Source organism: Sylvia atricapilla, chromosome 6 (assembly GCF_009819655.1).
Source record: "Sylvia atricapilla isolate bSylAtr1 chromosome 6, bSylAtr1.pri, whole genome shotgun sequence".
NCBI classification, from domain to species: Eukaryota; Metazoa; Chordata; class Aves; order Passeriformes; family Sylviidae; genus Sylvia; species Sylvia atricapilla.
The window spans coordinates 3,143,940-3,170,000 of NC_089145.1; the positions used below are offsets into that span (position 1 = coordinate 3,143,940).

Consider the following 26,061-nt stretch of genomic DNA (forward strand, 5'->3'; position numbering starts at 1 on the left):
TTCTTTTTTTTTTTTTTTTTTTTTTTTTTTTTTTTTTTTTTTTTTTTTTTTTTTTTTTTTTTTTTTTTTTTATGTACCACATAATCATGTCTATTTTCCTGATTCTGAGTAAATGCTGAAATAACATTTTCTCATCTAGTCCCAGGATAGCATACTTAAAATAATCAAGGGAAATCACACCATGTGAGCTCACAGCTCTACCCTTCAACTTGCAAAAAATATCTCAAAAACCTCCTCAAAATACATGGTACTAAAGAAGTAAATGTGGCAGTGTATGAAAGAGTCATCCTGTTCTGTTGGAGGGACTCATATTTATAGAAATTATTTGGTCCATCACAACCTACAGCCCCAAAGACCAAATGATAAAGAACAAATTCTCTTTATGCTTTGCTGCCATTCCCCTCCAATTCAGAATATAAATAGTAATTAGGAAAGTATGATAAAGTATCTCAAACATTGACCATAAAGAGATTTCAAATATAAAATACATGAGGAAGAGTGAGAGGAAATGCAAAAAGCTGTAGGCCCACGCTCAGACAAGTACTTAGATATTTAATTCACATACTCCAAAAAAAATATTTATTACATCAGTAGAACACATGACTTTATCCAAACTTTAAAAACACAGCTTTAGGACTGACCTTTAATTTCCTTGAATGCAGTCCTATTTCTCTGAATTTACAGTGAAGGTACATCCAAAACCAGAAAGAAACAAATGAGCTGTTTTGCCATCAGCCCAGGGTGGTTGAATTTGAATACTCCTTGCACTGGGTGAGACAACTCACTCAGCCCACTTGAAGCTCATTAAACCATTCTGGCCCTTGATACAAAGCAAAAAAGCCTAGGCAGAGCAGCCAGGGAGAGGGTTTTGGGTTTTTTCCCCCAGAAGGGTTAATGGGGACGTTGTGGCAGCAAAGGACCTTGTTGCAGTTTGATCTCCTGCAGTACCAGAGGAGCTGCTCCCTTTACCATGGAACTTTTGTTCCTTGGAGCCTCTAATTCTGTATTTTTTTTCTGTGCACTGGCACTGACAAAACAGGGACATGACATAGGAAGTGCTCAGCTGTCAGAAGAAAATTCATAATATTCTCTCCTTTACCCTAAGCAACTGATTTTGACACTGGGAATGTTTTGCAGCCATGCTGTCCCTAATCTCTAGAAATAGCAAAGCAATTAAAAATGTAGGTAAGTACTCAGAATACAGTCAAAACAGTTGTTGAGACCTTATGAGAAGAATAAATGGACATGTTACTGGGTCAGTGAATTCTTAAGCAAAAGACAAAATGTTCATATAACCAACACATGGCGTGGGAGCTCATTCTAAATTTTGCTGTTAAAAGTTCAAGGATTGAAATTACATTTGCCAATTAGAATAATTTGGTAATTAACAACAGCAAGTTATTAATATTCTTTAGTTGCCAGATAGTAGCAGGTACTTAGAAATCTATAAAATCCAGTTTAGAGTCTACTCCAGGCTTGCTTTGATGAACAGGGCTTTTATTTCCCTACAAATATTGTTTCCCTTCAATTAAAAAAGGAAAACTTACGAGAAATATATTTAAAAGAAAACAATGACTCTTTGGCACTGACAATAGCCTTTTGATGAGATTGTGCTGAACTTTTCATGGAAGTGTTTACTAGAAGAATGCCAGGTAAAGGCCATTAATTTATTTGGAGAAACACACACACAAAAAAAAAGCATCTGAACTGCTACAACAAGCAGAGGAAGAGACACAAGAACATTTTTAGAAGCAAAGAACCACACAATAATGAAATTTTGCCAAAAAGGGAAGTAAATCCTAAAGCTTTAGGAAACAGCTCCTTGAAAGGAGTCGGTGGTCAGCTGAAATGCTGAGTAAAAAGTGTTCTAAGTTTTTACATTGCATTCAAATCAGATGAGAAAAGTCCTCATATACAAGGCTGTACAAATTGAGCAAGGAAAAAAAAATATACCTATATATGCACGTATGTATGTAATATATATCTATTCAATACATGGAAGACTGCTGGTTGTATTACTATGCCAGAAAACAACAGTCAAGCATGGGAAATTCACTTCATATGTGAATAAAAGCAGGGAAGAACCCTCCAAAATCTCAATATTTATCCCCAGTACTGACAGAGAAGGCAGAACACCATGCTGCACTGTCTTAAAGGGTTGCCTCAGGCATCAAAGTAAAAGTGTATGTTGAGAGCTAAAAATTATTTCAGTCAATAACTCTTCAGGAAATGAACTTGCCCATAAACACCATTTTAAATATATATATACCTCATAAAGTTGTGTCATGGAATAAAAAATGAAAATAATTTGACATTAAAATAATTTCCCTTCCTTATGAGACATGATTGATCTACTTTTTAGAACAGTCAACGTTTTGCTTTCAGCCACTGACTGAAGGGGTATCATTTTTAGGTAAATCACATTAACTCATAAAGAAGGCTTTCTAATTAATTTTTCACTCATGTTTTGAAGTCTGATATTTTATAGAGCTTTAATTTTGTTCACCAACATATTTAGTACATAAAACCTCTCCTGTGCTAACTGCTTTTCTTCTTGCCATGCAATTTCTGTTGTTTGAAACGTTAAGGAATCTGAAATGCATAAAACATGGCAAGAAAGCACCATTAAATGCTATATAATGTGACAGGGGAAAAGGATCACAGAAAGTTGTTACTGCTTGAAATAAACTCCATTATGAGCATTTAATTTCTTTATTTAGAAAACAAGAACTCCCTGGGCAGTAATAAAATAGCATTTTTAATGCTGTTAACTGTGGAAGCTACAAACTCCTAAGAGCTTTGAGCCACACCATTTCTATTTTCCTCGCTCTGAAGCTTCTCTTTGGCACAGCCCTGAAGGAACGAACTACAAAAGCATCACGAGCCTTTGTGACAGCCTTTTCCTCTTTCTTGTTAGTGAAGAAGATAAGATTTATTTTACTGTCAGAAGATCAAAAACTGAGGAAACATTTTGATAGCTGAGGAAAACAAGTTTTGATTCTGTGTAGCCAGCGTTGAAGTCACACTATGAATCGACAGAAACTCCTTTGCACTTGACAGTTTTCATCACATTAGGGAAAAGAATCTCTCAGCAGCTTCAGATGAAGATTTTGATCTCACTTACATTGCTGGAAACTCAGAGTAATTCCAGCAAAGTGCTTAATCCTGCCAGAACATCTTGGTAGTAATGCTATAATCCATATTTATTTTGGCCCAAGTCGCTCCTCCCACTTGCACAGCTACCTACCAAGGGATTGCTGAAAGCAAGGGAATAACCAAGGGTTCAGAGAGGGTTTTTAAAGACAGAGGGAAAGAAAAAACCAACACCAAATCAGAGGGTAGTGGGGGAAAAAAGAGGGGTCAAATGGACACAATGGGACACAGGAAGGAACTAAAATATCCCTAGAACACCCCCTCTAAAATAAGCAACGACCAAAAACATATCATCAGCTTTGCCATCTGGCAAACCACAAACAGCTTCCCTCCAAGGCTGGCACAGCTGTCTTCATTTAAAGGTCAGGAGCTGGTCAATATTTTTAAAAACTATCTCTCTCCTAGATTAATCAAGGAGGATTGCTTCCTAAAATGCCCTTCCTGAGAATCAGTGTGAAATACTAAGGAAAACTTAAACAGTGAAGCATATTCTGACATTTACTACAGGACTTGAGGGAAGATGACAGAGGGAAGAAAAATACAGTTTTAATCCACATTTTTCCTGTTAAAAAGAGAGATTACTTAAATTATTATTTAAATTGTAATTTTATTAATCCGTCTTCATAGCAATGAATATTACAAGAAGAGCAATTTTCACTTCCATTTCTACTGTGACCTATATTGCTTGCATGTGCACATTTTTTAAGAAATAGAACATCAGAGTAACAGGAGACAGAGGCTTATTTGCATATTAAATACATATTATTTCCTTGCCTTCGGTGGTAAGAAGATTTTTCTTACCCATTTTGGAAGCACTGAAGTTAGGAGAATAGTTATGTGAAACATTAATAGCTGATTAGAGCTTTGTTCTGGACTCAAGACTCTCCAGGAGCTTGTGCCAGGTACTTGGTTTTATTTTGTATGTGCCTGATTGTGTTTTCTATACAAAAGCCACTGGCACTTGCTCAGATTAGTCTTTCCTTATTAGATAAATGGGGGGAGGTGCAGTAAAATCAATAATTTTGCCCACCAATTGCACTCCTTTTTTTTCCTCCTCTCATTCTCACCAGCAGGGGACACTGGGAATTGTGATGATTTCACAGGGTGGCAGCACACCTGTGAAATATGGCCACAAATCCCTTTTCTGCAATGATCATGTTCCTACAGAGGCAAAAGCAGAAATCCAGTTTCTGGCAGAAACACCAAGAACTTGGGAGATTCAGAGGCAAAACTGATGGATTTTTTTCATGTGTCAGAGACCTTAGCAGCCTTTTTTTTTTTTTTTTTTTTTTTTTTTTTTTTTTTTCCTGGAAAGTTACCTAAGGGACAGCAAAAAAAACCACGGGTTTTGTCAATCAGCTTTTACATTCTTATGTACAATTGCTGAAAAAAAAACCCAAAGTAATTGTCTGATCAAAGTCCTTTCCTGTGGAAGGCAATTACCTAAACTGAAGAACAGAGAAGTGCAAGAGAAACTTGTACTCATCCTAAAATCTCATGAGTCCTCCATGATTTTACAGGGATCAATAGGAAGAGGAAGGAATAGAAATCAATTGCTACAGACCAACAGCCAGGATACTCCCAGGAACCGCTGCCTTTCCAAAGGAATTTCCCTTTCCCCTTTCTTCACCTTTCCCTATCTTCAAGCCCTGCTACCCTGGTTGATTCAGGGGTTTGAGATGCTGCTAATGAGAATTTTATCAGTCTTAAGAATTTAATTGATTTTCACCTTCAGTATCATGCAGCACAGTCTCCACAGGAGGGGAATTAAGAACTGCCAATCCCACACACTCTCCCTACTTATCTATTATAGCCCTTGCTCTTTTGATTCCTTCTTTTCACAGAGAGCATTTATTGCCCTGCTCAGCACACAAAGCCTTTTCCCAGCCACATCAGGGAAAGCTAACAGAACAAATACTGTTTAAGTCCCCCAAGGTCTTGTAAAACCCCAGGAATAATGGTGAGTCTCATTATGTGAAGATGAAAGAAGAACTAAAGGCTTGAACAATCAGTATCTTGAGCCCAAACTATTCTGCTAAGACCTTGCAAGAGCCTTAGGTCCTTAATGGATGTGAGGAAATAAATTCATTTTGATAATAACATTCATCACTCTTCATGAGGTTTTAAGCCATTTTCAAGTAAAAGCACGGTCTCAATGGATGACAAGATTGTGACAGGTTTCTCTCCCCTCTTACAAGCCAGAATGTCACTCTAAATTGCTACTCATAAAGAGTAAAAATCTCAAGGCATTATCAAAAAGAGGGTGTTGGAAATTGAAATTCAAAACAATTTTATATACACCAAAGATGTCTTTGTTTACGGAATGTCTTGACAAAAATCTAGTGTATGCACAGGTTTATTTTCCATGAAGTTCATAAAGGAGACACACCTGGTTTTCTAACAACCCTTAAATGTTGTTTCCACTGATGTATTGGTATCAGATTAAAACCTGTGAAGTACAAAGAAAAAACAAAACAAAACAAAACAAAACAAAACAACAACAACAACAACAACAACAACAACAAAAAAAAAATTAATATTAAAGCTTCCACAGAACTTGGCAGCACTTTGTACAAGAAAGTTACCACACTAAATTAGAAGTGCTTTTTCATTTCAGCAGAGTGCACTGCAGCATGTTGTCAGGCAGAGAACAACTCTGAAGTACTGTCCAGGAAAAATGGAGAGTCCAGTTAGCTGATACACTTTAATTAGAATCTAAATGTTCCTCTCAGTGGAAACCTGTGAACAACTCAATTAAATCCATACTGCTCCAACACCCTGAGCTGTGTGCTGCTCCATTTTCAAACCACAGGAGCCAGGACAGAACTTACTGTACAACAGAACTGTACGTTCCTCTTCAGAAGGGTGGAAAGATCACTTGGAAACGAGATCAGGCTGCCTGTTCAGACTGAGGTTTTGCCACAGGCATTCTGTGCTCTTTGGAGCTTTTAAGCAGTTTATTTTTACGGCAGACACATGGCAAATAGCACATTGCTGATTTAATTAATCCCATAAATAACCTTTGCGAAGCTGAGCGCTGAGGCTACAAGAGGTGGCATTAATCACATATCTTTGTTTGAGTAGTTACAAAAGTTTTTTGAGCCAGATTTTTGGTTTTATATGTAACTGAGCCTAACAAGAATACTTAGATACCCATTTAGCAGACTATTACCTCTACTGGATTGCATAATGCACAGAGAACAGAGGCTAAACGCAGTTTAATCTAATGTATTTGAAATGTGATAGAATTAAAAACCAGAAGATTAACTTAGTTCTTGGGCATAGAGACATGTCACAGCATTATCTAAATATCTTAAAAAGAAAAAAAAATACATTCAAAATATATTTTAAGCCTCAAATTAATAGCAATATCACATAAATATTTAACAGAAAAACTAGAATGCTTTTAAACTAATTGAGAAATAACTTTACAGGAATCTGCTATTTTCAGGGCCAGTTCAACAGCTCTCAATAATGTAAGCCAAACTGAATTTTGCCAATTCAAAAATAAGAACCAGTGAGAAAACACGGTATAATCACACTATCCTATCCCAGAAAAGAAAAAGCAGAGCTAGATGAAGTGCCTTGGTTAATGAGAGAGGAGGCAAAACGGCTCATAAACAAAAAAACCTTTTGATTATCAGAGAATTTCCTCTCTCTTTATACTGCCTAGAAGGTCTCTATTTATTACTATGATTTGCAGGACTAATATTTACTGTGCTGGCTGATCCAGAGCCACATAGAAGCCATTAGGAATTGTAGCAACTCTCTGTCTACAAACGTACACACAGAAAGGTACGATGCACTGATTGGCAACCTCAAAAGAAGCATTTTTTACATTTCTTTCATATAAAGCAAAAGAAAAGCAAATATTTCATTTTGTATCTTAATGTACACTACTTCCATTTTTTAATTTATCCCTTCATTTTTATTTTTTTTTCATGCACAACTTTTTTCTATTTTTAGGCTGCTCTTGAATGTTGAACTCTTGGTAATGAATCTACTTAAAATGTACATGTTTTGACATAGCATAAAAATATAGAAGGGAAAAAAAATGTTACCAAGTCCACTGTCAACTAAACTGAGCTGTTCTCTTCAGAATATACATGGGAAGGATGCAATGGGGACATTTCATCATTTAGTAAATGATAAGTTGATGGGGTGTTTACTTTAGTGTGGATCTCCCTTCAGAGTTTCATGCTGATAATAAACTCATGCAGGATCTATCTTGGAAAGAGAGGGATTTGCTGTAGATGTGGTTAAATTCAGGAATAACACAGGCATCTTCAGGCATAATGCATCGCTGAGCAGTTGTAAAGCAGCTTCATTGGCACAATCTTGCAGGAAAATGGAAAACAGCTGATAGTTTGATATCACACATCTTGTTCCTCGCCCAGAAGTGGTTTACTCTACACACAGGCCTTTCCAAGATTCTCTAGCATTCAGCCATTCAAATGTGGACCTTTAGCACTGTAAATCATTAGCTTTATTATTGTAAAATACCTCCAAAGGTACAGTAAACCTAAACATTTTGGATAGCAGATGTTTATTTTGTAGGTGTCACCACTGCAGGCAGCAGGACCAAACTTTGCTCCCAATTACACCAAGAAGGAGTTGAAGAAGAGCTTGCACCAGAGAAAGAGAGCTCAGTGAGGACAGGTTCCAAGAGGTGTGAAATAGTAATTTCAGCTTTAAAAAGAGAGTCTCTTTCTCTCCCTGGAACACATTTGCTTTCTGTTCCTGGGAGCTAGAGCACTTTGAGGAGCACAGAGCAGATTTGCCCAAATTGGCTGTTAATGGGCTGTCCTGTTGAACAGCAAACATTTCTCCTCATGGTTTTCCAGACTTTGAAGCAGGAGCTGCCTCAGCCCGGTTGAACAGGGCTCCCATGCCTCATGCTTCCTCTGAAACTGTTTGGTGGAACACCTCCAGCATAAAGAGTTAACTTGCCTACAGTTTGTAAATAGACAAGTCCTGGATATTTAATGTACCTAAATAGAGATGACTGGACAGAGCTTAACAGATGCCAAACAATATTCCAGCATCACAGTAAAATAACAATTTTACTCTTTTGACATTCCCAGACGTTCCAATTTAAAAACCACCATACTTTCCAGTGCCCCCATTACCTCTCCTCACTCTGTAATATTCTTAGACACTGTCTTTTTTTAGAAAACTTTAAAAGGCAAAACAAAGATGTGCTACATGGGAGGTAAAGAAGTCTGGAATTTGCTCTCCTATGACTGTGTTCAATTAATGAACACAGCAAGAAACCACAAAGGCACCCCAAGGAAATTAGTCAGATTGACTTAGATGTGAATTATTTGTAAATATTTTCAAATTGGAATATTTTCAATAACACCATTCCTTGATTAATGAACAAATAATTACTCAATGCATTTATTGGATGCGGAGCTCAGTGCAGTATTTAAACTGTGGCCTAATTGCTTTTAAGAAGTCACCATTTAGTCTTATTGATGTGCATCTTAGAAATTTGTATTGTTCCTCTACACTTCATTGCATTCAGGGGACAAAACTACATCAAATGTGGTTTTACACAATTGCTTACAAAGTGTCATCCTGCCCATGCTCAGTGTACAAAGTGACACCAGTGGATTTTTACACCCACTTGCCCAGGTGGAAAGGGCTACAAGGAGACCAAAGGAATGGAAACAATCCATCTCTGAATTTTGTAAGCAGTGACTCATGAACATAAAGAGCTGGGAAAGTCCATTTTAAACACATTATTTCTCAGTAAAATAAACTGCTTCCCAGTTAACTTCAGCAGGCTCAGCACGGGGTGTACAGGCTTTCTCACCTCCAGCTAAGCAGGGTTGGGAGCAGCATTCCAGAGAAAGAATACACTTTTCTGCCTCAGATTTCTCCAGGGGAGAGGGAAAAGTAATGAGCTTGATATAGTTGGACAGAGTTGAGAAAGACAAACATTTATCAGTTCACTTCAGGGAAAAAAAAGTCAGTGTATCCAAAAGAGGTAACAGGCACTCACAAGGCAAATGATCTTCTTGAAATGAAGTCCCCATCCAAAATACGCTTTCAAGTATAATCTCAGCATTTTTAGTTCTCATGAATGATATATTTTTCTTTCTGTAAAATTTTCTTTCCTCTAAGAAGAATGCACTTAACTAACTTGAAAGTAAAAGCAGATAAAAAGCTTAGAAAACTGAAAAGTGCTGATTTTCCAAAACACAATATAGTAAGAGGAAGAAGCACCCAGACAGTTGTTCCTATCTGTATAAATATCTGTCTGTTTATAGGGATACATGCAAATAGCTGGTGTCAAATTACAGATGACATAAAGATTTTATTAGGTTTTTAAATTCTAAATTTAAAGAACAAGTCCTACTCAATTTCCCCAAGAGTTATTTCTTGATATTTAGCTAAAGCTATGATTTATTTTTTCAACTGTTAATCCTCTTACCTCTATGTTTCTATGTATCATAGGACACGAACAAAACACTGTGGACAGCTTTGGCAGAACATGAAATGGAGAAATGAAAAGTTACTGAAAAACACTTGAATGCTTTATACTACGTTTTTGTGATAACACATGGAAATTTCAATTGCATTTTCTTTTACTTAATTCCTTTTTTTAATTTCACACACACACGAGACATTGTTTGGAATGAGAATACCCTACTGCAGTTCTGAATTTATACACTGAATAGATGAGCAGATAAATTCTCATTTCTCCTGCTCTTGGTGCTTGGCTGGGGACAGTTTTCAATAGCAGGTTTCAAGACAACAGCACATCAGTCCATAATGTGAGAGTTACAGTCTCCAAATAAAAGAAATCATCTTCCTTGCATTAGCACTAAGATGTTCTCAAGTTTCCAACAAATCAATAAGTATTTCATTTTGCTGTTTTGGAAAAAAAAAAAAAGTAATCCCAAGGGGACTTCACAAAAAAAAAAAAAAAAAAAAAAAAAAAAAAAAAATTAAAACACAAAGAGCAGCAAGAAACTCCCTTACAACTGAGTTTAAAAGAGTTGTAACTCTTTTGTGGGGTGTGAGATGACCCTTGCTCAAATCCACCTCGTGTTTAATGTCCCCACAATGCTAGCCTCTTTCCCAGGATAGCAGGAAAGTGTTTACTGTGCTCCAACACATCTCCCAAAGCCAGGCCTCTTCATGCTGTTCAATTTTACATGAAACCCTGAAATATTCATTGGGACAAATAGAGAGCGTTGAAAACGAGTTTATAGCTCTGGGGTTAGGGCACTCAGCTGGCAGGGGCAACACCTCAGTGCCAGTACCTTTCCCAGTGAATATTTAAGTATTTATACAAAATTGAACAGCTGCAAAAAGAGAGAGAGAGGGAGACAGAGAGGGAAATATCCTGCCAAGTGGGTTAGAACACCCCCGAGATGATTTGAGGTGAATGGTTCTAGAAAAAGCATGAGGGATGTTCAGCCAAATCCAGCGCCTGAAGGATTTTTTTTTCCAGTGCAGAAGCCCAGTAAAACCAACCCTGGAATTAATAAAATAGCACTATAAGAATGATAACAATTACAATGCTGATTAAAGATTTTGGTTTAAGAGCTGTTTGATTATTTCTCTCTTATACAAGCTGGGATAAGCCTTTTTCTTTAACCATAAACCTGGTCAAAGGAAATAGAGAAATTCTATGTAAGCTATTCCATGGTATGGAAAGCCTAAAACACCCCCAGTGACTGAAGTTTTCATTTTACCTATTTTTCTAATTATTTGCTTTTACTATTACAGTAATCCACAATGCTTCAAAACAGATAAAGCTTTCCTCATTTAAAATATTGCTTATTATCTTCCCAATTAAAATGTTAAGTCTTTTTTGCCAAAATATTGTCTCTTTTTCTTTGAAACCCATGATCAAGTATAAATAAAATCACACTGAACTTTTGACCAGTGTTTGAAAATCTTTTGCACCCAAGTGTATTCTGACAAATAAAGGTCAGGTGTGTCAGATACAAAATAATTTCTGTAAAATGGTTTTGCAGTTGCTGACAGCTTCAGCTATATCCTTTTTTTTTTTCTTCCCCAGTTCCAAAGCAAGTTAACCACATTTTCAGGAAAGTCCAAGAGATTGTGTTCAGTTTCTCTGGTTGTAGAACCATCCACAGACAGAAATGGTAACAAAATCTACTTCCCAGAATTCAGGAGATAGTTTAGCCATCCCATCCCTAATGAATTTACTTAATCCCCTCTTGAACCCACTGCTACTTTTGATCTCCGCAGTGTCGTGTTGCAAAGACAACAATCACATTCCAGTTGAATTCACTGCCTGGGATTTTGGCGGCATCTTGTATTTTCATTGACCATGATTTCTTCAACACAACCTCTCAGATAAATCACCTTGTATCTTTGTGGAATATTCCTTCAGCAGTTCTGGTTCTGTTTTCTAACACTAAAATCAACATTTAACCTACCCGCAAAAACTAAAGTAATGCACAGCATTAAAATTCTCTCATTTGCCATAAAGATCTGAGGGGAGTAATTGAAAAACTAAAAGTACCTGAAACAAGTTCGGGGAAATGAAATACAGATCATTGTAGCACAGCTTTAAACTAACTGAGGTAATGTGTACATTTATAGCATTGAAAATGGATGGCAGCATATACTTTACAGTTTACTGAGCCCTATCGATAAAAGCATCAACATTTTTCACCCAGACAAGGTTTCATGTTCCTGTCAAACAGCTGGCTAAGCACACTCCATCTTCCCTCCCAGGATGCAATCACAGCCATCAGTACAATTCCAAAGCCACCCCTCTCCCTCGACGCCCACCCTATACAACAGAGGAGCTGTCCACTTGTTTGTTTTGCCATTTAAAGCGGGCAGCAGAAGCCCTGTCTCAGCAGCAAACATGCTGGAAACAATTTGTCAGCCTTTGCAATTTAACTTGCTCTGTGGCCCTTCCTCTGTGCACTTTGTGAGGCAGCACGTCCCCATCAATCCATCAAAATCCACCAGGTTTCACCCTCAAGGAGAGCAGTTCAGCAAACTCAGATCACACAAAGCTCTGCTCACTCTCCTGGTCTAATACAAACGCTGAAATTACAAATATCTTTTTTAATCATGACTCCTTTTCCTCCCCACACTCCGCCACACGCTTACTTTCACTCATACACACCCCCACTCCCATTTTTGCCCCTTGTATCTTTAACTGATTTCCATGCAGAATGGCTAAAGCTGTGAAACTATCTACAGCTGCAGAGCATTTCAGGATGGTTTTTCTGTACAGCTGCAGACAGAGGTGCACTTTTTGTTGGTACCCAAGTCGTGACAAGCTAATTTAGGAGCAGCTGCTGTGCTGAAGCACTTTCTTTGCTATTCTCCCCTGCATGCGTTAACCCAGTTTAACTGAGTTTAACTCCACTGAGGAAACATGGGGACAACTGAACTCAAAAACATGAGAAAGATGTTTTCCGGTAAAGATTCATGAGAACTCTGTGACTGATTTCAGATTAAACAGTCAGTCAGTACTGTAGCAGTCTTGGTGCAAATCAGTTCTCCATCAGAGCAGAAGAAAAGGTGGTCTAGAACAGTTTCCTTGGGTACTCTGCTAGGTATAACGAAAAAGTTACGGGAAAAAATAATGATATTGCATTAAAAAAAATCCTCAAACACTGGATGATGGGACGTTAAATGCCTCAAAAAATCCAACCCCAACCATCTGAGACAGAATGGCTCACCTGGTTCCAAGGCAGAGGCGAACAAAAGCAGCCTTCACAGACAAGACAATCAGTGTTATCCACAGAAAGGGTCGAGACATACCATTGATTTCCAATTGTTTGCAGGTGGAAACAACAGAGAAATTGGCACCACCTGCTCAGATAAATCACTGACCGCAGCAACAGAACGCTGCTGCAGCTCTAACAGTGCAGTAAAAACCCCTCACGTTACCAAACCTCTGCTAGCTCTGATTAGTGACTAGAAAAGTCACAGACTGCAGATGACAAATAAGAAGGAGAAAGGATGTGCACAGGAAAATTATCCTTATTAGAGAATATACAAACACTCAAATGAGGTGAACTCGCTGGAGCCAACACAATTTAACAGTAATAGGGGGAAAGGCCATTTGTTAGTGGGTTAAAAATCTGACAAATCCTCAATCCCATTGCTAGATGTCACCAAGAGCAGAGAACTGAAAAAATTCAGTGTTACAGTGTATTCTCATGAACAGCCAAGTACCAAAGAAGTGGAGCTAACCCGAGATGTGTTACCTCTCAGACACTTTTTTTCTTTCTTTTTGGGCAAGGACTGAAAGCTTTTGAAGAAAGAGCTCCTGAAAGCTGGGAATTCTGTTCTGGAAATCTGGTCTGGGCTTGCATGGCAAGGGTATGGTAGCAGAGGGGGCTACTGGGGTGGCTTCTGCAAGAAGCTGCTGGAAGCTCCCCCTGTATCCACCCTGGAGCAGGCTGTTCCCAACAACCTGTATCCCATGGAAAAACTGACATTAACCACTGGAGGAGACAAATGTTTACTTATGCTTGCGTCCTCCAGAAAAACAAAGCTGAGAGAAACATTGCAGTGCCTCAAAGGAGAAAAGAGTTTATTAGAGAAAAGCATTTTCTGCTGCTGAGAATACTGCTGTGCAAACAGAAGCAGCATAAGCATCTTTCTAAGGTGAGAAGGCAAAATCCAGAGATAATGCCCAAGGAAATGATTAACACAGTTATATTTTTAAATAAATATATTAGGACACTTGTATTGGCGGCTGATGCACCACTATTTCCTTAAATGCACCTCAACACCCTCTGGTTTTGGAGTTCTGTTCTTTAATATTCTTCTAGTATTTTTTCTTTAATTACACTAAGGTTTGCATAGCTCTTGAAGAGGATTTGACCCTTGGGCATATGAAATATGATAAACCAAAATGCCCTGGCCTCAGTCCTCAGTCTAGAGATCTTGGGAAGGTACAGCAATCAATTTAAAAAACATTGTATGTCTTCAGTAGTTTTCTTAAAGGGAAAACACCTTACAATGAAGTATTTTCCAAAACTGAATCTTTGTATATGTAATGGCTGTCACAGTTCACACAATCCAAGTTCCAAAGCAATTGCCAAGTTTATTTAGCCATCTTTCACACAAAGAAAGAGGCAGAAATCATCTAATACCTACAATTTTACGAGTTTCTTTTAAATTATTACCTTTAGGGGATTTAGAAACCAGGAGAAAAAAAAAAGTCTATAAAATATCGGATGTCTTTTGGCTGGAAGTATAGAAAGAACAGTTATTTAGTGTTATTAAGGTCTAATAATACTTTCATTATGATTGTAAAAAGTCAAACACATGTAATTTTTCAAATGCTGAGAGAACTACCATTATGCTGATGATCTTCATTTGCATTGTTAAAAAGCAATTGTTGTTTCCTTAGTAGGAGCAGGAAAATTGTATCTGGCAAAGCATTTGCACTCCTGCAGCACAGCAATGGATCACTTCCAGCAGGGTAAAAACCGAGTCAGGGATTCAATTAGCACAGGGAAAGCAGCCACACATCATCACCTGGACTTTGTGGTCAGAGGGAAACCTTCATCCCGCGCAGTTTCATGGGTGACTTTAGCAACTGCCTAATTCAGGTTTTTGAAGAATTTCCTGGTACCTTGAGCAAAGAGAGAAAAGGGAAAAAAAAACCCTCAAATACTCAATTGTAAAAAGATAACAAGAAAGAGAAGGTGGTCATTTAATATAGAAAACACAATCACCACAAAATTAATGAAACTGAGGCACAGCAGCACCAAGCCAAACCAAAACTGTGGAAGTCAGAAAATGTGTTGAACACAATGTTGATGACATCTCTTAAGCTACCTTCATTTATTAATTTCCTCCAGCAGCTAACCATTCTCATGGTGCAATAGCTTCTTAAGAGTAAAGGTTTCAAAATGTTAAGTTTAAAAGCAAAATCTACCATTATCAAACAGAGAGACAAAAGCAATGAATAGAGTAACTTCATATTTTGCATGTTTTGGTTCCCCTCTGCAACTGCGTTTCCGGCTGTAATATTTTACCTAGAAAAGAAAAATAAATAAACAATATTTTTTTTCCTCAGTAAGTGCTTATGGTGACATCTCCAGTTTAGCCATCAGAGGCTAGGAAAGTGAGACTACTGTTCAATGCTTCTTTTTTCCCCCAAATGCTGATGATATGACAAGACTGCATTACTCACAGTGTCTCAAGAGCAGCTCCTGAAGCCCAGGTAGCAAATACCACATTTTTCCTCCTAAACAAAAGGCCAGGAAGACAAACTCAGCATTAATATAATTCAGAAATGCTGTAAACCTAGCAGGAAATTTTTCTAATGATGTAAAATTGCTTTTCTGTCTCAGAGATATGGAACATACTGATTTTAGGGTTTTTTTTTTCCTCCCTTGACACTAAGGAAATCTGGATTATAAGTTCACACTGTTTATCTCCTCCAAGAGCTTTGGAACACATTCCTCAATTTTAACAAAATTTGACAGAGGGATAAGGCCTCAGAGATATTATGTTCCCACAAGTTTTGTGACACTAAACAGATGGGAAGAGGAGAGAGATCTTTATGTTATCACATTGCATATTCCACTGAGAGAAAAGCTTCAGAACATACTTCTGCTCTTTTAAAACTCTGAGTGTTTCCAGGAAAGGGAACTTATGCCCTATCTGGAGAAAATAATTTGAGACAAAGCATGTCAGCAGATAAAAAAAACCCACATGCACAGGCAAAGAACTTCTTATTCTGGTGTTTGTGAAGTTAACTTGTTCAGAAGGAGAGGCAGTGCTAGAGACATCATATTTACTTGTTCTCTCCTACCTGGCTTTGGAGATTTCCAGTTCCCAGCAAGTCTGGTGACCTCTGTGGCAGTGAAAACATTGTCAGGTACAACTCATGGTTCAGTGGTGCTGTTCTGCAGCATCATGGTGGTAAACAGAGATCTGAAAAGGAATTTTTTTTCATTTTAGATTGGGCGAGGAGGGCCAGTTTATAACTCCCAACTGTATATCGATAACTTCTAAAGAGTTTTCTCTTTAACAGTATTAGACTTCAGCAGCAAATGACTGTTCTGGTGTTTTGCAGTACACCTAAGGAAGTGTCAGCTTTGCATACCCTTGTCCTCCTCTTGCTGGGGTCGCTGACTGGCAGTGCTTGCCACAATTTCTGGCAAGTTATCCTAATGTGTGTTATTTTTAAACAAACACATGGGAGTCAATATCCCAATGGAAACCCTGAGGAGCCATGAATTTCAGGTATGTGTTGCTCCATCGTGGAGAATTATCTCATGACTATGCAAGGGGCTCATAAATTACAGTAGCTGCCTATCACAGTTTATTTCTTTAAAATAAATTCGTTAAATATTTCAGGTTTTAATCAACATTAGGCTGTGGAAGGCTGGGTGATGTGTATGACAAGGCCAGAACACAGCTGAGTCTCCTCAGGGTTACACAACCAGAGTTGGAGGGAACAAATTTTCCTAAGAAACTTCTCTTCCAAGTAGGCTGAATGTGCTCTACTTTCCCTAATCCATCCCAAGAGCATAAAACCACAAAATTCCCTTCTCCTCCTTGGCTGATCTTTGCTACATCTTCCTTGTCAGCTCTAATGCCAAAGCAGGCTGACTAAAAATAATTTTTTTTAAAAAAATTACATTCAAAAATCTGCTCTTAAAAGAGAACTGGAAGCTGCACTTACAGTAAGTACTGATATTGAAACATATCTAAATTATAACACATAGTTTTCATGCATAGCCAGATAGTATTAAGATAAGCTATTTTCTTTGTATTTTCTTTGTAGATTAGAAGGGAGCAACATCTAGGATGATAAGTAATTTTGTCTAAAAAGATAAATAATATAAAATGTTTCATGGAAAATCAGGCACAGAAGTCTGTGTTCAATTTGATTCTACTGAGTTAGACTAAGAAATTTCAAAAATTGCAAAGGCTTTAATATACACAAGGACATTATTCCCACAATCTTCTAAACATCTCATCTCTCAATATTAGGCCTTTCTTTAAATTTCTAATATTTCCTGTGCCCCCAAAACTTTGGAAAAAAACTGCCAAAGTTCTTAAAATCCAATTTTATTTTCTCTTAAGTGTTGAAGTATATTTCACCCTTGAGTCATTTGTTAGGAAAAAAAACTTTAGGCTGTGTTTTCTTTCTTGCCTTTCCATGCAAATGATAATTTAAAATGACTAGATTCTAGAATGAAGATGGTGAAAAAAGAGTCTCATGGTCTAATGGTACACAGACAGCTTTGAGAGCTGCAATTACAAGAGCTGGAAAACTGTAAACAAAAAGAATATTTTGAATACTGAAAACAAACAAAATCTGCATTCCCTAATGAATACCCTGAGGCAGCCACTACATATTGCACACAAAATGAGTTACCAAAGGAGAAAGAGATGTACAAGCTAATTTTGAGCAGCTTACTCAGGGTCCCACCCATGGGACAAGTTTTGTCCCATCGTGATGCAGGAGCTAAAATTTTCCTGCCCCAAAGCTCCTGGTTTGAGGGGGACCTTTTGCAATTCTAAGTGTGAAGAAAGCCTTTATCTCCTAACTGAGCACCTTCTGCCCTTTCTGCCTATTCTGTCTAACACTGGTGAAGAAAATCTGCAGGACAGTAGCTCAATGCAATTCAAGTTGTCATGCTGAAATGCAGAGAACCTGAGTGTTTGATATATCGGCAGCACACACGGGGAGTGAAACCAGCACACCTGGTTCAGTCTGGCAGCTCATCTCCTCCCAGCTCTGCCTGGCTATCTTGCTTCTACCAAGGTTTAGCTCTTTCTCTTTTAACATTCACGTCGTCCCACCTGCTCTCACCCCAAGGTTTTGCATCCCAAAGAGTCAGCAAGTCTCACCATCTCCAACTTCTCTCACAACTGATGGCAAGTGCTTGAAAGGGAGTTTCACAAATGTTCTGAGCTGGGAAGTCTCAGCTCAGAATTAACGTTGTCCCAAAAGCAAGAGCAGCACTTCTGCCAGCAGGAAACAAATTTCCTCTCTATTTTGAGCTTCAGATAAATCTTAAGCACAGCTGAAGGCATTCAAGAGCTCAAATGAGAGAACATACAGCACTTGCATAACATCTGACAGCGTAGGGATGGCAGAGGCTGCTTAGGTCACAAGGGTGGATCCTCCCAAAGTGAATGAGCACAGTTTGTTCAGGGTTTTAGGCTCTTTGAAAAGAAAAGGTCTGTTTCAATTCCAGGACTGGTTATTTTCCTGTCGGAAGTCCTGACAGCAGACCATTTTCTTAGAAGCTGTAATTTGGAACAGAGGCTTTTTTCCACTAATGGGAAAATCTCAAAGGTTTTGTGAAGATCGTATATGCACTTAAAAATTCAGAGGATTGTTCCAATTGCCTGAGTCACCTGAATTTGAAGTCTTTGTTCTTAGCTTTCACAAAGCCAACTGGTAAGCATAGTAGAAATTTAATTTTTTAAAAAAATCAGGTATCACTTACTGCTGGCTGTATTTTTCTGAAGCTTTTCTCATTTTCCTGTTCTGTTAGAGGAAAAAGAAATTGCAACTGATTTCTCCATTCACTGATTTATCTACGAAAGCACTTGCTGTTTCTCACAAAACAGTAAATGGGAAAAATAGGCCTCTTTGCTTTTTTAGGCAATGTGTTTATTCCTAGATATTTGAAAACATGTTTGCACAATTTTGTGCTCTCTCTTGAAACCTGAATTTAGCCTCCAGATGTCTAAGCAAAACAACCCATAAGAGAATCACTGGACCAGAGAGATGTTGAAGCCTGTACAGAAACAGATTAAGAAAGAGGCCACCAAAATAATCTATGGGCAGACAAGCCAGAGAAAAAAATAAGGCAGATCTGGTCTTTGAAAGTATGCCAACGATACAATTCAAAAATTGAAAGGATATAACTATTATTTATCCTGTTATGCATGGGATAACATGTTTTTATTTTGTCTTAATTCATTGTAAATATGAGACTGCAGCAAAGTACTTCCCTCAAAAACACATCCTCAGAATTAGTTATTAGTACATCCCATGCAAACAGTCTCTGCCCTAAATCCTTTGAGCAGCTTACAACCTCTCATTTAAAATATTTTAGTAGCTATTTTTTCCCAGCTTTCCTAGTTAAGTCTGGGAACAGCAGTTTTGAGGAGGAACAGGGTCTACCCAGATGTAAATAAAAGAAACAAGCATTTGATGAAACATGGAGGAGGGCAAGACAAGCAACACTTTAGGTGCACTTTAAGGAAAGTTTGTGGCTGCGCTGTGAAGCTGAGGAAGTGCTGCCTGTGCTGACATAGCCAAGCACATCTCAGTTTACAGGAGTCATGTCTGACAATACATTTTTGCATTTTAACTCTTTATATTTCAATAACTGCTCTGACTATGAAGCATCCTGCAAGTTAAAATCTCGTACAATTCCTGTGGGACACCTCTCAGGTGAGTGGGATACTTCCCACACCACATCCCAGATGGACACAGGGATCTTGTAGCTCTGCCTTGATAATTTACATCCCACTTTCCTGACTACATCTATTCTGTGCATGTCCACCCAATTGTACCTGTTGGGTGGATGGTTCTGCTTCTTGGAAAAGCAGCATTTCTTAGAGGGGTGAAGATGCCTTTTAAGATTTTGAACTAAATAAAAAATAAAAATAAAAAAAAATTATGTGGCTTTTTATTTAAAGCACACATCTCTCCATCAGTGTTTCAAATAGTTCCAGTTTACTGCAGAAACTTTCTTTTCTGTGGGTGTGGATACTCTCCCTCTGAAAGCCTCCTTTTATGTGTGCACTCTGCATGGCAATGCCCTACAGAAATTTTCAAGTTGAGCTGAAATTCTATAGAATAAATCAAAAAAACCCCACTGTTTTACGAACTTATTGAATTAAACTTTTGGCAGCACTTGAGCTGCCCCTGCAAGGTATGGGTACACAGGGTAGCTGATATATTCTCCACTACATATGGAATTAAAAGCATTTTACTGCACCATTCCTGCTGTTTCATTTTAAAGCATCAAATTAAAGCTTAATAAAGCCCTAATTAGGGTGCTTTATGATAATTTATTCAGGAGACATTTCACATATTCCACAGTAAACTGAATTCCCTCAGTTCTTTGGCACACAAATATCTCATTTCAAATATTTACAGAGGAGTATGCCAGAAACCTAGTTCAAAGAGGTTTTGACAAATCAGAAAAGTTTTACTAAAATATAATCCCAAACATATGGTTTCTCCAGCTCATGCAATTTCTGAGCCCAGCTGAAAATGATAGCTAATGAAGAACGAGAAGCAAAAGCTCCAAGTTTAATATGAAAATTAAATACTCTATGAAAATATTAAGTTTCATTTCCGCCAAGGAAGAAAATTTTCTTGAGCTCCAGTGGAAGCAGGATTGGCTTCCAAATGGTGCCAGATTTCACTGACGCAGAGCTTGACATTACAGACACAGCAAGAGAGATACAATGTTCTACAGAAAATAGGATTTAAAGCCCGTTTTCTGTTTGCTTCTCATTTTTAAAAGTCACTTTGGATCCAGACCCAAGAAAGATCCCTTAAAACTCAAGAGCTAAAAGAAACAAGCAAAGCAATCTTCAGTGTAAGAAGGAAGCTTGATAATATTTGAACTTCTGGTTTTTTCATTACTTTTCATTTTTTTAAGTGAGAAAATCAGGCTTCGGTGTTAGATGTTCTGGTAACAGATTATTCCACAGCAGTGTCTTCCTCTTCACTCTGCCTTGATGCTTTTATGCCCAACAGTGCTTTTAACTCATCACTTAGTGTCAGAACACATAGCAATGTGTGTCAAAACACATCTTCTGGGAAGAAATCCTCATATTTTATTGCAGCATCAATAACTTCATTCTTCTTACAGTCACACTTGAAGTTAATAATTGCACTGGATTAAAAATGTGTTCTTAATAAAAGTTCCAAATGACAGCTCCCTATAAGCTTTACAGCCTATTGTAAAGTAAAACTTTTTTGTGGTCTGAATTCAGCAACAATCCAAACTCACACTAAAGAATTTTTCCAAATTTGTTGTGTTTTAATTTATTCTATAAAAGCAAGGGGGCTGATGGTGTTGTAGAAGCAGAGCAGCTACTTTATAATGGCTAATAAAAAATAGCACCTTTTCCCTTCCTCATCCCATCACCAACTGCACTCAGAGAAGTCTGCTTGTGGAGCAAGCTTTAATTCTCACATTATTTATTTCCTAACAGCAGGAGCCCTGTTCAATAATTTCTGTGAAGACTGCATGACATACACACCTAGAAACTGATATCTGCTGTTCCCAAAAGCCAGCATGGTATCACAGCTACATTTGTGAGTTGTTTGAGTCTTCCCCTTGGTCCTGAACCTGGACTAAAGATGATGCAAGCGTTTGCTAAACAGAAATTGAAAAGACCACACACCCAATGTATATGAAGAGGCCCAAATCAGTTATGGGTGGCAAATAGCAACACTGGCAACCACATGCACATGAAAATAGGTTATTGAAGAGTAAGTGGGTTTCTGAACAAACAATATTCACACCAGGTTCCTGCCATGAAGAGTAGATTGGAATAAAATAGCTATATTTAGATCACCTCTATTTTAGCATAGCTTTTCTTTTATAAAATGCTTTGACTGTTGAAGTTTATGAATATAAGATTTGTTAAAGGAGTCTGACCTTTCTGGATGACACTACAACAAACTGGTAAGCTCTGCTCCCAGCAAGCAGTTCAGACTGCCAACCTAAGTCCCATGTGTTCCATTTGTTATGTCAGCTAACAGGTACTTTTATGAAATTCATGGATCCAAAGACTCACATCAGAAACTAACATTCAATTAACTCAGCAAAGCACCACCAGTGCCTCATTTTAGGATGCTTTAGTTTAAGATGTGTTTTCAAGGAAGCAGCTAGAATAAATCAGGTTCTAGAGAGTCATAGAATAATTTTAGCTGGCAAAAACTTCAAAGGCCATTGGTTCCAACCAGTAACCCAGCACTGCCAAGACAACCACTTAACCATGTCCCCATCCACATGTCTTTTAAATACATCCAGAGATGGTGGCTCCACTGCCAGGGGAGCATTTTCCAGTTTTTGAAAAATTTATGGTGGAGAAGTTTTCCTCATATCCATAAAATTCCCTCTAACCTGTCCCTGGATGCCCCCATGTAAAAATAAATTAGGAAATCCTTGTTTTTTGCAGCATCTCTCTTGTCAGAGGGCAGAAATGAGCCCAGACACAGACTCCTTGTTCACCACAGCATGAAAAGGGCCCTGGTTTATTCCTCTTCACAGTTCAGCCATCCTGACTCCAACCATTCACTGACTCTGCCTGCAGCAAGCTCCTGCTGGAGGTTTCCCTTGCAGCCTCTGACTGCTGGTTATTCCCTGCTGAACTCCGACTGCAGGGATCAGTTTGCAGGCTCTGACTGCAGGCTTTGACCCAGCCAGACTGTGACTGCAGGTTCCAACAACAGGCTCTGACTGCAGCCCCAGACTGACCTCTCAACAACAACCCTCTCACCAGAACACTTCTTCTCCAGGACCCTCAAGATTCCCCCCTACTTCATGATCCTCCCCCAGCTCACCCAGTCCTTTTTATCACAGTTCTCTTTATTGGATACAGCTGTGACTCATCAGGGGTGAGGCTGAATTGGGTAATTAACAGAGCTGTTACTTATCAGGGGTGAGGTCACCCTTCTACTCTTGTTAACTCTGATCCTACTTGCCTCAAATGCAAAAAAGACACTTTAAAATGTTGGTAAACAAGACCTAGTCTCAGTAAGAAAACTTGTTTAACGATTTTATAGTTTTAGGTGAAGATATAAAATACCCTGGCGATGTTACTGGAGTTGCCTGAGCTGTCAGAGAAACACCAATTGCACAAGTCAGAGAATCCACTTAACATCCAGGGCAGACCTGACACAGAACACTGCTCAGTAAGAGAGGCTGATGGGCTGAGAGGGAACACTATTAGCTCTGGCAGACCCCTTCCTGTTGTCAAAAAGGAGTCTTTTTCCAAAAAGGAGCAGGCACATCCCATTCCCAAGGAGAGAGCAGTATCCAGGAGAAGCACTTTTGGCACACGCCTGCCAAAGGAGAAGGCGTAAAAAATGCAACTCACAGGCAGCAGCTCTTCAGCCAGAGCTGCTGGGGACACAGCATGGTCACAATTACATTAAATTTATCCTGCCTTTTCTCTCAAACAGCTTCAGAGGAACTGGAGTCAAAGGAAGGGCCCCAAACCAAATAACCAAAGTTGCTGTTCCCAAGAAGTTGCACTCCAGCTTTGCTACACAGAAATTAAGGCCAGTGTTCACACAGGACTGGAGAGCAGGGTCTCTGATAAATAGAGTACTGAGATTGAAAAGTATTCATCATGTAAATTATTCTGAAGTCTCTATTAACAAGCAATTCAAATATATGGGATATACTTAAAATATGTGATACATTCATCATTCTTCACATAGTTATCCTTTTCCAGAGGGTTTGGACAGGTTTCAGTAAAGGGAAGAAGCACAGATCCACTATTTGGCTGGATGCTTAAAACACGTATTCTGTGTCTCATTTGTAGTCCTTATGAAACCAGGACATATAATTGGGAAAACTCTCCAATTTCTCTACAGAGAAAATACCCTTCTTACATTTGCTATTGGTAATTATTTTTTTTTCTTTTTATTTTCCTTCAACTTGTCTCTTGCTGTCTTCTTCCTCTTCCTCTGTTGTTTCTGTTTATATGATGACATAATTCCCTCAAACAGCAGGAAATAAACAGGATTGCACTAGGTGTGGAAAAGTAGAGTGTGCTAGTCTTCCATAGTAGGGCATGGCAGGAAAAATTCGAGGATATAGGCAAGATGTTTCTGAAAATTACAGCTACCATTACAGCTACCGCTCCCTCCCTTTTCAGCTTCCTGGCAAAGTGATAGATTTTTGGTTTGCATCACATAAAATTGGACTGTGCTTTCTCCTTCCTGAAATACAACATCAAGCTCTCCCTATTAACAATACAGATCAGTCATAATAAAATAACACTAGATACTGAACCTTAATAAGGTGTACTTTGGCAGAAACAAACTATTTTGGGGTCATCTGCATAAATAAAATAGAGCAATTACCTAAATTTAGCTTTAGCATTAGGTGAATTACACCAGTACTAAATTTAATCATATTCATAGTCTCTGTATTCCTTTCCCAAGCCAGCAGTGGAAGCTGCAGTGCATGTGAGGTGTGTTACTTCATACCTCATTAAAGCAAAATAGCTTCCAGCCACTGAAATTCACATTTGCATTATTCCCAAAATTGCATTCTATCATAATGACATTTGAAGTGAACTCAGAAAGAATTGCTATTGTTGGAATGAACTGCCTTCTCCTATAAAGGAGAGACTGCCACAAGCATAATTAATCTCCAAGTACATCAGACAACATTTCTCCTACTTACTGGTAGTATTAATGAGATCTGGTGTAGATGAAATTGGTAAAATTGGGAATAGCAGGTTCACAAAGCAATGTATTTGTGTGTTCCAGGAGATTTCAACAGACTGAACAACAATGACCTCCAGAATATAATTATGCAAATATTTTCTTCTTTTCATTTAGTTAAACTCTATATTAAGCACGCTCTCAAGAGCAAGAAGTTGGATGTGAAATGTAATTTTTCCCTTATATCAATCTTGTTATCTTTGAATCTTTATTTAATGATAAGAGACAGAATTATTTGACACTTGTTTGCTATCTTTTAAATCCGTTTGCTTTTGTGTGAGGAGAAAAAGCTGTCCATCATCCTAGCAGCAGCAGACACAGTATTGGTGCAGTTCCATGTCGCTTGGAAGTAGCATTGGTTATAATGGTAACTACTCCTCTGTCATCCAATAAACTGGAAGCCAAAGAGTGATGACAGGAGAGTTTCGTATAGAAGGGGACAAAAATAGTAAAAGTAACAGAATATGGTGGGGTTTTTTATGTTCAGAGGTTACTGACTTAGCTGCTACATTTCAGTGGAGCGCCCACTGAATTTTACAGTCACAAAAAATATGTCTGAGAAGCCATTTATTATTTTAGCCTCATTTCAAGGCAAATATATGTCATGCCCAAGTCCTTCCTACCTGGTATTTATCTAACCTGACTTTAAGAACCTCTGAGAAACAAGGTTCAAAAACCCACTTTGCTGTTTCACCATTAGTGAGTTTCTAATGATTAGATGCCTCCCTTTTGCTTTAATTTAGGCTTAGTATCTCCTGTTCTGTCAATCACATGGAAAACAAATTATGTCCTTCTGCTAAATAATTCCAAGTCATCAAGGCCTAAGATATCTAACCTTATCTAACTAAAGGGTTTCTAACCTTTTTGTGGCTTGCTCTTTAGCTCTTCTCAGATGGGACTTTTTTTTTTTTTTTTTTTTTTTTTTTTTTTTTTTTTTTTTTTTTTTTTTTTTTTTTTTATGCACCAAGACAGACAGAACTGCTGAACTGCTGTGCAAAACTAAGACATTATTTTACACATCATCTAGGCTACAATCATCTTTAAATACAACCCAGTATGGGTCCTGTTCTTCTTGCAATAGTTTAAAACTGCTCAGTCATGTTCCATTTGCAAACCACTGTAACACCAAAACCCTTTCCTGAAGAACTGGTACTAACCAATTTATTTTCTGACTCTTGTTTGTGGTATAGAACAGCACCTTGCAGGTGTTACTCTCAAAATTATTACTAATTTTGAAATTATGACTTCAACTTGCAAAAACTATTTTTCTGTTCAAATGCTACTGTCCAGCACATCTGTACACCCTCTCAACATCCATGAGGAGAAAATATTTTCAACAAACTCTCTTCTCTGCTGCGAGCAAAAGAAACCACATGAAATAGCAGAGGTTTGGACATTCAGATGAAAAGGCCTAGGGTCAGGGATCTGATCTCACATCCTCCCTCCAGCCATGGTCACACACTCAGCAAACAAGG

The 26,061-nt window shown here is 38.1% G+C and overlaps 1 long non-coding RNA gene across 1 annotated transcript; it reads right to left on the reverse strand.

The window, feature by feature from the left end:
- Window positions 1-25,724, reverse strand: LOC136362170 (uncharacterized). The gene is made up of 2 exons (XR_010743747.1): window positions 25,486-25,724; window positions 1-98 (listed from the first exon to the last, which is right to left on the reverse strand). It is a non-coding gene; the product is annotated as an uncharacterized lncRNA (long non-coding RNA).
- Window positions 25,725-26,061: the final 337 nt, after the last annotated feature.